This window comes from Rhinolophus sinicus, chromosome 8 (assembly GCF_057876585.1).
Source record: "Rhinolophus sinicus isolate RSI-liver-muscle chromosome 8, RSI-T2T, whole genome shotgun sequence".
Lineage (NCBI taxonomy): Eukaryota > Metazoa > Chordata > Mammalia > Chiroptera > Rhinolophidae > Rhinolophus > Rhinolophus sinicus.
Genome location: NC_142508.1, coordinates 48,424,107 through 48,436,823, shown reverse-complemented (window position 1 = coordinate 48,436,823; position 12,717 = coordinate 48,424,107).

Genomic DNA, 12,717 nt, shown 5'->3' with positions numbered 1-12,717 from the left:
GTTTATTAGTTCAAATAGGCTTTTAGTGAATTCCTTAGGATTTTCTGTATATAAGTCATGTGTTCTGTGAATAGTTTCACTTCTTTTTTTTTCCATTCTGGGTGTTTTTTTATTTCATTTTTGTGCCCAATTGCTTTGGCTAGAACCTCCAGTACAATATTAAATAGACGTGGCGAGAGAACACATTTTTGTCTTTTTCCTGATCTTAGGAACATCAGTGTTTCCTACTTCAAACATAACGAAATCTGATGTTAGCTGTGGTTTTTCATAGATGCCTTTTATCAGGTTGAAGAATTCCCTTCTATTCCTAGTTTGCTGAGTGTGTTTATTATGAAAGTGTGTTGGATTTTGTCAAATGCTTTTTCTTTATCTGTTGAGATAATTATGTGGTTTTTGTTTTTTATTCTACTGATACGGTATTACATTAATTCATTTTCAGATGTTAAACCAACCTTGTATTCCTGGGTTAAATCTCATGTGCATGTGTTTTCAGCATAAATGATCAGCATGTTCATCTTGGAAGTCTTTCCAGGTGGGGGCCCCTAGATTCCTTATAGTCTTGTTTACCACTCCCCAGCATTCCTGGCTTGGCTGCGGCTGTTACGTGAAGCAGAGGACACCCTCCTTTGCTGGTGGATATTTTGGTAGTGTCGGGTTTTCTCTGAATCTCACCACAATGGACAAAGCTGGGATGGCACTCCCCTTACAGACAGGTTTCTCTGTGCACGAGAGTTTTTCCAAGGTGAAGTTGAGAGATGATTACTGAGTGTAGTAGTGTGTACAGACCATATGGATTTCCCCCTCCTGGAGCTGTTCTGGAGTACCTACTTTTCCACACCCTGCCAGAACTGGAGCCTGCCAATATCAAGGACAGTTTTGTAAAATGTCATCTCATTATTATTTTAATCCATATTTCACTTGCCTACAAGTGGAGTTGGGCACCCTCCTATATGGTTGTTGGCCTTTTGCTTTCCTGTGAATTGTCTGTTCATATCCTTTGCTCAGTATTTCAGTTGTGTTGTTTGTTTTTCTTACTGATTTGTAGGTGGAATTTATATTAGATAAGAATTATTTGCCTTTTATAGATATAATCCATTATCTCTCAGTCTGTCATTTGCCTTTTGACTTTGTTACAGTCTTTTTTCATTTATTTACATCATTTTTCAAGACCTTTGATGAGTTTTCAGTGTTTTTAATCTTGGTCTTGTATGTTTCTTGCTGGGTTTATGTCTAGGTATGGTGAATGGGATAATTTTCCTATTAATTTTTAATTCCTACACTCCTGCTATATAGGAGTGCCCTTGTGGCTCTTTAAAGCACCCCTCTTGCCTGACTCTTTTAGTACTGCAGTAGTTTTAGACTTTTTTGTTGTTGTTGCAGATTCTGGGTTGTACAAATTGGGATATTGAATGATACATCTAATCTTAAGGCAAAAAAGATTAGTTAGAAACTGGAAAAACATATCTGCAATACATATAAGTAACAAAATAATTTTCAGCAGAGGCAGGGCCCAGTGGGTTTAGCAGAGCAGTGGAAAATACCTCATTTTATTGGAATTGAAAAGTCACTCTTTAGTATTTCTCCAAGAGAAATGAAAACAATATCCACAAGAGGACTCGTACACAAATGTTCACAGATGTTCTAAATACAATAGTCCAAACTGGGACCAGCCCAGGTGTCCATCACAGGAGATAGATAAACTGTGGCACGTCCAAATACACAGCAATGAAAAGGAATGGACTTCTGATGCTTACACCTACATGGATGAAACTTCACATTGTGCAGTACAGAGTTTACGATTCCATGTATATGAAATTTGAGGAAATGCCAATGAATCTATAGGTACAGGTCAGTGGTAGTAGAGGGGCTGACTGAGAAGGGGCACAGAAGATATTTTTGGGGTGATGGAAATGTTTTTTCTCTTGGTAGGGGGGTAGGTATGTATTTTTCAAAACTTATTTAATCGTACACTTAAGATCTAGGCATTTCACTACATGAAAGTTAATCTCAGTTAAAATATTAAAACAATAAAAGTTGTGTTGACAGCAATCTGGATCTTCACCCCAGTCTGCCCACCCCCAGCTCCAAGCAGGTTTAACTCTTCTTGCCCATTGCCTGTGCCCTCACAGCAGGGTTCTGCCAACTCATCTGTGTGTCCTCCGTGGCAGCCCTAGAATCACCCTCTTCCCCAATGTTCCTGGTTAGAGAACAGTATTTAGAAATTAAGTTCTGGGAGCTGGGTGTGCTCATTGCTACTGGGGTGTCACTGCTTCTGGGCCCCCTCAGCAGACAGAGCTGGGGAATTTTATGTATGTATTTTGAACATGCATATATATATATATATTTTTTTTTTTTTTTCTGTCTATCTTTGTACTTACTTAAACAAATGAATTCATACTGATATTTCATACTCCAATCCAGCAGCACAGTATTCATTCTAGCATTCCCCCCCTTGCTTTTTGTGAACCTTCTTTCTCAGTCAATGAAAAACCTGCCTCTCTCATTACTTATAATAGTTTATTTATTTGATCAAGTCTACTATACATATAAAATGATTTCATGATTCATAGCCGCTAGAGCACAGTTTCTGTACAGCTCTTTTTTCTTTAGTCAAAACACTGTATCAGCTCCTTTTTTCCACACCAGTTTCAGAGTGGTTAAGCCATCCGTTTGTAAACAGTTAGATTCATTTGTCACAGTGTGCATTCCATCTTGGATTCCCCTGATGTCCTGGGTGATTTCTAAAAATTTGCGTACAGTTAAATTCACTCTTTGTGGTGTACAGATCTATAAATTTTTGACACATTGCATGGACTGATTTTGAAATATTGAACCAGCCTTGCATTTCTGGGATAAACTCCATTTAGTTGTGATGTATTATCTTTTTAAGATATTGCTGGATTAAATCTGCTAATATTTTGTTGAGGAATTTTGCATCTATGTCCATGTGGTCTATTGGTCTGTAGTCTTCTTATAAAGTCTTTCTCTGGTTTTAGTATCAGGATAAATCTGCCCTCATATAATGAGTTGGGAAGTTTCCCTCCTGTTTTATCTTCCTAAAAAATGTTGTGTCAAGTTGATACAATTTCTTCCTTAATTGTTTGGTAGAATTCACCAGTGAAAACATCTGGGCATAAAGCTTTCTTTGTTGGAAGGTTTTCATTACAAATTCAATTTCTTAGCACTATTCACTTTATGCATTTCTTCTTGAATGAGCTTTGGTAGCTTCTTATAAAGTTAAACATTCATTTACCACACAATTCAGCAATCTCACTCCTATGTATTTACCCAAGTGAATTGAAAACGTATGTTCACACCAAAACCTTTTAATTCAGAAGTTCATGGCAAGTTGCAGGACATATTACAGAACTATCTGGGAATAATCTCTATTAAATGCCAATTCCCAGGACTTCAAGACCAGACAATTCCTAGCCCCTTGACCACAGCTAGACACCTGACCCAGGATGGCCTACACAGAAGAGCACCTGGTCAGGCTTGGCCAATCAGAGCTCTATTGTTGAATTTGGAACTTAGGTGGCTGCCCTATAATGTGCAGACCTAGCTGCCGTGGATGATGGTGGTGGTAGTGAGGCACCATGCTTTCTGCCATGTGGCTGCAGGAAACAGAAAAGGCTGGGGCGGAGAACAGACCAGGCACAAGGAGAGAGGCTGGGACGAGAGACTCAGAACACATAGTTTGCTCCCAGGTTTCTCTGTGCATTTCTGTCCTGAGCTCTGGGACATACCCCATGCCAGAGTCCCTTAGGAAACGTTTAGTCAGATTTCCATGCCTTGCAGCAGAAAGCATTCTAATGCTCAAATGTCTCTCCTTGGACAATTTGTGTGTTCGTCTAGAAAGGAGAGTGTTTCCATATTACCTGTCTCTCAGCTGGCCTCCTCCTCCTTAGTCTAAGTGGTAGGCCACTGTGGCCAACCCACGCCCTGCTGCCCCTCACTTGTACATTTCCTAAAGTGAGGGAAATCCAGTCTGAGTTACTGCATGCAGGACCTTTCATGGAGAGGGTGCTCAAAGGACAGCCAGGACAGGGATGGTGTAAGAAGGGACACCAAGCCTTGCCTAAGATCATCTGAAGTTTGGGTTGAGATACATCAAAGAGTGACAATGACAGTGGGGATAATGATTTGAGATTTTTGTCTTCCAAGGAGCGGAAAACAAACTTGTTGCCTTGAAGGTATTACAGTGTTCTTGAGAGCTGTTATTATTATTGTCGTGGTCATTATCACTCTTGTTATAATAGGCTTGACTGCGCACAGTAGTTTTGGGTGTGTCAGTGTTCTTCCTGCCTCCCACACGTGACTACTTCATGGCTACCTGTGGCCACACTTCAGGTCGAATCAAGTTAGACTTTGGCTCTTGCTGACAAAATTTAGGACACTGGAGTTATTTTCTCCTCTTCATTAATATACTTTTTTTTTTTTTTTTTATAAAAAAGAACATTATGTCTTGATTTTCTAAGTGGCATAGAATGGTATTTAAATAAATAGTTGAATGAACTTTTTTGGGGGATGGATGTATCTGATGCTCATTCTCTGGGGGAAAAACATCACATCTTTGTCTTTTGCAAAATTTCCTTTGCTGATGATGGATTCAAGGGCAAGAAAGTCTGCCCCTAGGATCTTGGTGACCTCCCATCTGCACACAGTTCTCTAGGTGCCAGATGTTAACTTGAACTTGGCCTCAGCTGCCTGAGAGAATGTACATTCACATTTCCAGTGCTAGACAACTTGCTGTTTTAAATTTGTTATTTGAGGTTTAGGAGCTGGAAGGAGACCTATGAGCTTTAGGTGCTGACGACTTCAGCTACCGTGATGCTTATGATTCATATATTGAAAAAAACATATCCCGGAAGGCTGCTAAAGGAGGAATTTCAAAGCACATTCATTCTGTGGACAAACGTGCCCTTCGGAGAGGCTTAAGGAGGCCCAGTTTTACTTGGTCTTGTTCCTGAGGGTCGTACACATACCTCTTTATTTCTGACTATTTTATTTCCTTGGAAAAAATTGCAAAAGGTGGGACTAGGCAGTTCATGAAGGGAGAAAGGCAAATGGCCAATAAACATGAAAAGATGTTCAATCAAATAAATGCAAACTGAAGCAATGAGATTGTTTCCCTCTAGCCACGTAAGAAACGATTCTATAAAGGCTGACGGTAAACCCCAGAGTTGCTGAGAAAGGAGCACTTTTTATGCCCCACCTTCTAGGTGCAAATCTGGCAGCGAGCTTCAGTGTTTAAACTGCTCCCTGTGGCTCAGGAAGCAGACTTCCAGGCACTCATTCTAAAGAGCTGACTGGATGCCTCTGTGTGGACGAAGACTGAGGCCATTTGCTGAAGATTGCTCAGGAGGGAGACTAGAAACCACCTCATGTCCACAAGCAGGGATGCGTCTGACAAATGCCACGCACGTCTCTCCCTGGAGGGTGGGGCAGGCACTTAGAATGAGGGTACAGAACTTCATGTGTGAATGTGGGGATATGGTGTAGATGTACTGCCAAAAAAAAAAAAGTGACAAAACTTGCTTATTGTGCTTCCATTTCTGTTTAAAGTCAGTTATGTGTGTTTAAACAAGTAGTCTGGCCAGTCACAAAAGGACAAATACTGCATAATTCTGCTTAGATGAGGTATTAGAATGGTCAAATTCAAATAGAGAGAAAGGAGAACGGTGGGTGCCAGGGGGTGGGGTAGGGGGGTGGGGAGTTAGTGTCTAATGGAGACAGAGTTTCAGTTTGGGAAAATGAAAAATGTTCTAGAGGTGGGTGGTGGTGATGGTTATACAACAGTGTGAATGGACTTAGTGCCACTGAATTATACACTTAAATGGTTAAAATGACCAATTTTATGTTATCCATATTTTAACACAATAAAACTTTTTTTAAAAAAAGAAGCTGGAAGGGTATTTGCCAGAATAACAGTGTTATTCTCTGTGTGATTTGTCTTTGTTTTCTTTACAATGAGCATACATTACTTTTATATTCTGTGAGCCCATCTTGGCCAGCCAGTGAGCTGTGGACTCATTGAATAGCTCTATTTCCATTTAACATTTAAAATGTTATTAGGTAGACCTGGAACCTGTCCCCACACTCTCCCTCAGGTCTTGCTCTTTGCCAAATTTTCCCTTAGAAGAAAATGTGTAATTCTTGCCGCCCTCTTACCCTTCCCTCCCACCCCAAACTTCCCCACAAGAATGGCTGAGGGGACAGACCAGGCTTGGGGCCTGCCACATGGCCTCAGAGACTATCAGTCTCAGTCCCTGCAGCCTGCTCTTACCCACAGCAGGCACCACCATCTGTTCTAGCCAGCAGGGGGCTTTGTCGGAGAGGGAGAGGACAGGGAAGCGGTTCATGGGACCTACAGCAGTAAAGCTGGCAGAACAAAGGGCGGTCCTAAGGACCAGCAGCCAATCTCCTTGTCCCCCCCCCATGCTCCCTTCCCCCCCACCCACCCCCCCCACCCCCAATTCCCACCCCTAACCTCCCTGCTTTGGAACCAGGGCCTGAGAGAGGTAGGTGGTGATTGGCTGGTCTTGGTCATGAACCTGTCCCCTCTTGTAGGGAGCGGGCTAGAGAGTGTTGATTCATAGCCTCTCTGGACTTCTTGCCATGGAAAGGGGCAGAGCATCCAGGAAACTGAGGTATAGGGCCAGAAAGGGAGAACCTGCTAATCCCTTCACCTCTCTGGTCAGCAGTTATCTTCCAGAGCTTGGGACCTTCTCACAGGCTGTTCCCTCTGTCTCCAAACCTTTGCCTGATTAGCTCTTTGTTATTTACTTGTCAGCTTGAGGGCTACCTGTGCAGGCTTTGGCCACCCTGGTGCATCCCTCTGCCAGGCCACCTGAGATACCCTCTACCCTGATCCCATATTTTCTTTTCTCTATCGTGTTTCCCCAAAAATAAGACCTAGCCAGACAATGAGCTCTAATGCGTCTTTTGGAGCAAAAATTAATATAAGACCCAGTCTTATTTTACTATCATATAAGACTGGGTCTATAATATAATATAATATAATATAATATAATATAATATAATATAATATAATATAATATAATATAATACCAGGTCTTATTTTACTGTAAGACCAGGTCTTAAATAATATAATATAATATATGACCAGGTCTTATTTAATTTTTGCTCCAAAAGACGCCTTAGAGCTGATTGTCCGGCGAGGTCTTATTTTCAGGGAAACAGGGTCGTGCACTTATCTTCACCGCAGGGTGTTGTGCTCATTTACTTACCTGCACGTTTAGAGTCACCTCTCCGTTAGTCCTGGTATCAGTCAGATGGAGCTGCCATAACAAAATACCGCAGACTGGGCGGCCTAAACAACAGAAATGTATTCTCTCACAGTTGGAGGCTGAAAGTCCAAGATCAAGGGGTCAGTAGGTGTGGTTTCTCCAGAGACCTCTCTCCTTGGCTTGCAGATGGCTGCCTTTTTACTATGTCCTCATGTGGCCCTTTCCTCTGTGTGCTCACATATTTCTGTCCCAATTTCATATAAGAACACCAGTCAGATTGGATTAAGGCCCATCCTAATGGCCTCACTCTAACCTAATTTCCTCCTTATAGACCATATCCCTAAACACAGTCATATTCTGAGGCACTGGGGGTTAGAGCTTCAACGTACAGTTTTGGAAGGACGAAATTCATCCTATAACAGTCCCCAAGCAGAGCCCTGGTCCTCTCCTCCATCGTTGTATTACTAAGTCTTAAATGTGTGGTGCACAATGAAGGGTCAAATATATTTGGGGTATAAAGGAGAGAGAGGAAGGGAGAGGGAGAGATAGGAATGAGGGAATGAGAGCAGAAGGAAGGAAGGAAGGAAGGAAGGAAAGGAAAGAACGAAGGAAAGAAGGAAGGAAGGAAGGAAAGGAGAAAGGAAGGAAGGAAAGAAGGAAGGAAGGAAGGAAAAAGGAAGAAAGAAAGAAAAAAAGGAAAGAAAGAGTAAAAAGGAAGGAAGAGAAAGGAAGGAAGAAAAAAAGAAAAGGAAGGAAGTAAAGAAAAAAGAAATGAAAAGAAAGGAAGAGAAAGAAAGAAAAGGAAAGAAAGAGAAAAAGGAAAAAGGAAGAAAGAAAGATGAAAGAGAAAGAAAGATGGGGCACCGTGGAGACACCATCTGACAGGTGTGCCTCCTTGGTGACGTGCTATCTCCCATAGCCTCTGAGGCTGAGCGCGGCTGACAGTGAGCCTGTAGTTAAAAGAGGATCGCAGTCATGCATCATCATAGGAAAGAGCCCATGGTCCATTGCTCTGGGATAGGGGAATTGGGCAGATGTTTATGAATGCATTTGGACACAGTATTTGTTATCTCCTGCTGCATGACAAATTACCGCAAAGCTTACTGGCTTACAAACCGATATGTATTATCTCATGGTTTCTGTGGGTCAGAATTCTGCTTAGCTGAGAGTCTCTGCTGCAAAGTCTCTCATGAGGTTGCAATCAAGGGGCTGCAGTCTCTTCTGAAGGTTCCACTGGGGCTGATTCTCTTCCAAGTTCACGCAATTGACTATTGGTGGGATTCAGTTATCAATAGTGGTGGCTGGAGGCCTCCCTCCCTCTTTGCCTTGTGGGACTGTCCACGAGACAGCTCACAGCATGGCTTCCCTTAGAGTGAATAAGTACGCCGGAGAGGACAGCCCAAGGTGGAGGCCATGATTTTTTCTAAACTAATCTTGGAAGTGACATCCATCACTTTTGCTATTTACAGAAGAAAGTCACTAGATGCAGCCCACACTCGGGGCAGGGAGTACACAAGAGCATGGCTGCCAGGAATCTGGGATCACTGGGGACTACTGAGGACCGCAAATACCCTGATGCCAACCTAAGGGGAAAACCCCAGTTGTGCATCCGTCATGACTCAGAAACCACCACATATGTCAGCATTACTGGCAACAGCAAAACACTGAGACAGTCTGAAAGCATAAATAAGTGGTGGCATTCTCTGTACACTAGAATAATAATACAAAAAAACGTCGACAAGAATTGTGTTAGTTTGTGTCTTTTGAGAAGCAGACGCACTGATGGGATGAGATCTGCTAAATATTTATTGGGGAAAATGCCTGAATAATAAACGGAGGGAGACCGAGAAAGGGGGTCTGGCCTGCAGGCCTGAGGCACACATGACCCTACGAAGGACGGGTGGGTAGGAAGAGGTTTGCACTGCAGCACAATTTCAAGAAAGGTTTGGCCGGGCTGTTGGGGCGTCCTTGCTCATTAGAGGAGTCCCACATCTCACCGCAGTGGGCTGGCATTAGTACCTCTGCCATGCTCAGGGGCTGCCTGAGAGCAGCACACAGGAAGTGTGGCCTGGGCACCATGCATTTTATGGTTGCCAGATGACTAAACTGGTTCTCTACATATCTGTGCGGTTACATCTTGAAGACATCACATTGGGTGAAAAAAACAAGTTGCCAGAGGATACAAACAATATGTTACCACTTATGTAAAAGTTTAAAATACACAAAACAACATGAGACATTGGTCATGGGTACATAGTATATAGTACAAATATAAAAACGAGGAAGAGGAAGTATGCACACGGAACCCCGGCTGGGATAGGGAGGGAAGAGAATGGGGTGGGGCAGGGTTCCCTGGAGGTGATGTCCAATTCCAAGGGACGCGGGGTGGCACTCCTGTCCCCCAGGCTGTGATTTATGGAATGAGAGGTTAGAGACGCGATGAAAGAACATTTTCCGCAGGCAGCTCGAGCCACGCTGTCATCTGCTTCAGCTCCAGCCAGTCAACACCTGCTGATCACCTACTACATAGGTGTGAGCAGAGCTGCCCTGGATGATGGGGGTGGAAAAGGCATGTTGACAGCTCTGAGGAGGGGCTGACAGCCTAAGGACACGGACAGCCATGAATATGAGCCTGTAAATTACATCCCAGAGGACGATGTGAACAGCCCCAGAAGCCCATTCAAGCTAGAGGTAGCAGTGAGGTGATGGCTGGTATTTACCGAGTGCCTGCACTGTTGTAAGTGCCTTACAGGTATTAATGCTTTTAGTTCTTAGTGAAATAGGTACTGTGTGCCCTATTTACAGACGAGGAGGCCAAGGTTCATAAAAGTTAGGAAACCTGCTCACGTGGGGCATGAGTCGTGGGCGGGGCCAGGCTGAAACTTTGGCAGGTTGATCCCAGAGTCTCTGAGCGTCGTCATGCCCGGCTTCCTGCTGGTGGGAAGCTCGGGGCGGCTTCCAGTGGGAGCAAGATGATCTAGATCAAGGCTGTCACATCTTGCAGCAAATGCACTGTGGTTCAGGACATTGTTCTCTCCTCAATTCCCCTCCAGTATTTCTCAGGTGATTGAGGAGGAAGTCCCTGTTTAGATGCTAGTATGGCCTGAATGCTCTAGACTACTTACTAATATCCCAGGTGGAGATTGAGAGAGAGAGAGAGAGAGAGAGAGAGAGAGAGAGAGAGAGAGAGAGAGAGAGAGAGAGAGGGATGCAGGCAACAAAATGTACAATGTTCTGTTTTGGTCATGCCTATTTATATATTTATGGTTACCTTTTGATGGCTAGAGATCTGGATTTGCATTCAAGATAATGAAATAAAATTTCCTTTTGAAGTAGGAATACTTCAAATAAAAATGAGTTGATTTAAGTACAGCCGTTAAGTCCATATATAAATGTTTGCTCTCCACCATGGTGGAGGAAGGGCCCTTTGAGCCATGTGAGTGAGTAGCTTAGCCCTACTGCCCCCCACCACCACCTTTTGTGTTTCCCTGGGAATCCTTCCTACCGTGTTTTCCCGAAAATAAGACTCAGCTGGCTCTAATGCGTATTTTGGAGCAAAAATTAATATGACCTGGTATTATATTATATTATATTATATTATATTATATTATATTATATTACCTGGTCTTATAGTAAAATAAGACCAGGTCGTATATTAATTTTTGCTCCAAAAGACGCATCAGAGCTAATAGTCTGGCTAGGTCTTATTTTCGGGGAAACATGGTAGGAGCGGCCTCACTAGGAGTCACCTTAGCAGGCTGCTTTCATCTCCCACGCGCGCTCCTTGGGATGTGAGGACTTGTCCAGATAGCTTTCCTAACCTATGCCTCCAGCCAGGGGTTTCCCAGTTCTGCACGTGTGCTTCTGGGCTCAGACCCTCTCAAACTGTCACCTTTATTTCTGTGGCAGCAACAAGATGAAGAAACAAACCTTATCTATTCACCGACCTCAGGCTTCTGATGTGCTTTGGCCTATTAATAATTTAGTGAGGTAGAATGAATTGGATTGACTCTCCCAAATCAATATACAAATGATTATTGTTTCGGGGCACTTCTGACGGCCTCCGCAAGGCCGAGGGGAGCTTTTTGATTGAAAATTGAAACTGCACTCATCACTCAGAATCACTGAGAGAGGGTTATGTAAACCAAAGCGGTGACCGGGTGTTAATATTTTTATGGCAATAAAAGCCCCTTCTTTTTTTGAGCGGTGCTTTTACGACATACTTACTGTCATTGTTCCAGGCCTATAATTTTAAAATTACTGCTCGATACTGAAGGGGGAATGGTTTTACTGCCACTGGTCTATTAAAGTTGTAAGAACCAGCAGGAGCTTGGAAAGTGTCTATGGATAGATGTGTTTGTTCCACACGAGCCTGTCAACACAGATGTGCCTGCAGGTGTGGCTGGATTAGTGGGTGGTGACAGCGAGGGGGGTGGTGTGTGTGCCTGGGCCTCTCACAGGGGGGACCAGGCTCTGTGCTTTGAGCATTGCTCCCCACCCCCACCCCCCACGCTAGCAGACCAAAGCTCGAGGAGGACAGACACCAGGAAGCCACACTAAACCCAGGCAGCAACCCATGTGGGCTGCCTCACCCCACAGAGCTCAGGTGGAAATGTGGCAATCATGAATTTTGCCAGTTTATGTTTATTGTGGTAAAATACACATAACACCACATGTACCATTTTAACTATTTTTTAAGTGTGTGGTTCAGTGGCATTAAGTACATTCACATTGTTGTGCAACCATTACCACCATCCATCTCCAGAACTGTTTCATTTTCCCAAACTAAAACTGTACAGAGAGGGTGCAAAAAAATGTAGACAACTTTTAAGGAAGGAATAAACTGTATTAAAATTGTAATACAATGAATGACGCTAGCATTCATTTGATTAACGCCATTTTTTGAGTGAACGTCATACTACACGTTGCCACCGTAATTCAATTCAACTTCGAAAAGTAATACATAGATAACATCTCTTAAAATGTGTACATTGTTTTGGCACCCCTGGTATTAATCACTTCCCTATCACCCTTCCCTCCAGCCCCAGGCACCCACCCTTTTACAGTCTGTCTCTATGAATTTGACGGCTCTAGATACCTCATATATGAAATCATACAGTCTTTATCCTTTTGTGACTGGCTTATTTCATGTAACATAATGTCCTCAAGGTTCAACCATGTTGTAGCTGAATTTTCTTCCTTTTCAAGGCTGAATAATGTTCCACTGTATATGTATACCACATTTTGTTTATCCATTCATCTGTCAATGGACACTTGGGTTGCTTCTACCTTTTGGTTACTGTGAATAATGCTGCTATGAACATGGGTATATAAGTAGCTTCTGCTTTTAATTCTTTTAGGTATGTACCCAAAGTGGAATTGTTGGGTCATATATTAGTTCTATGTTTGACCTGAAAAAATTCCAAACTGTTTTCCGCAGCAGTTGCACCATTTTACGTTCCCATCA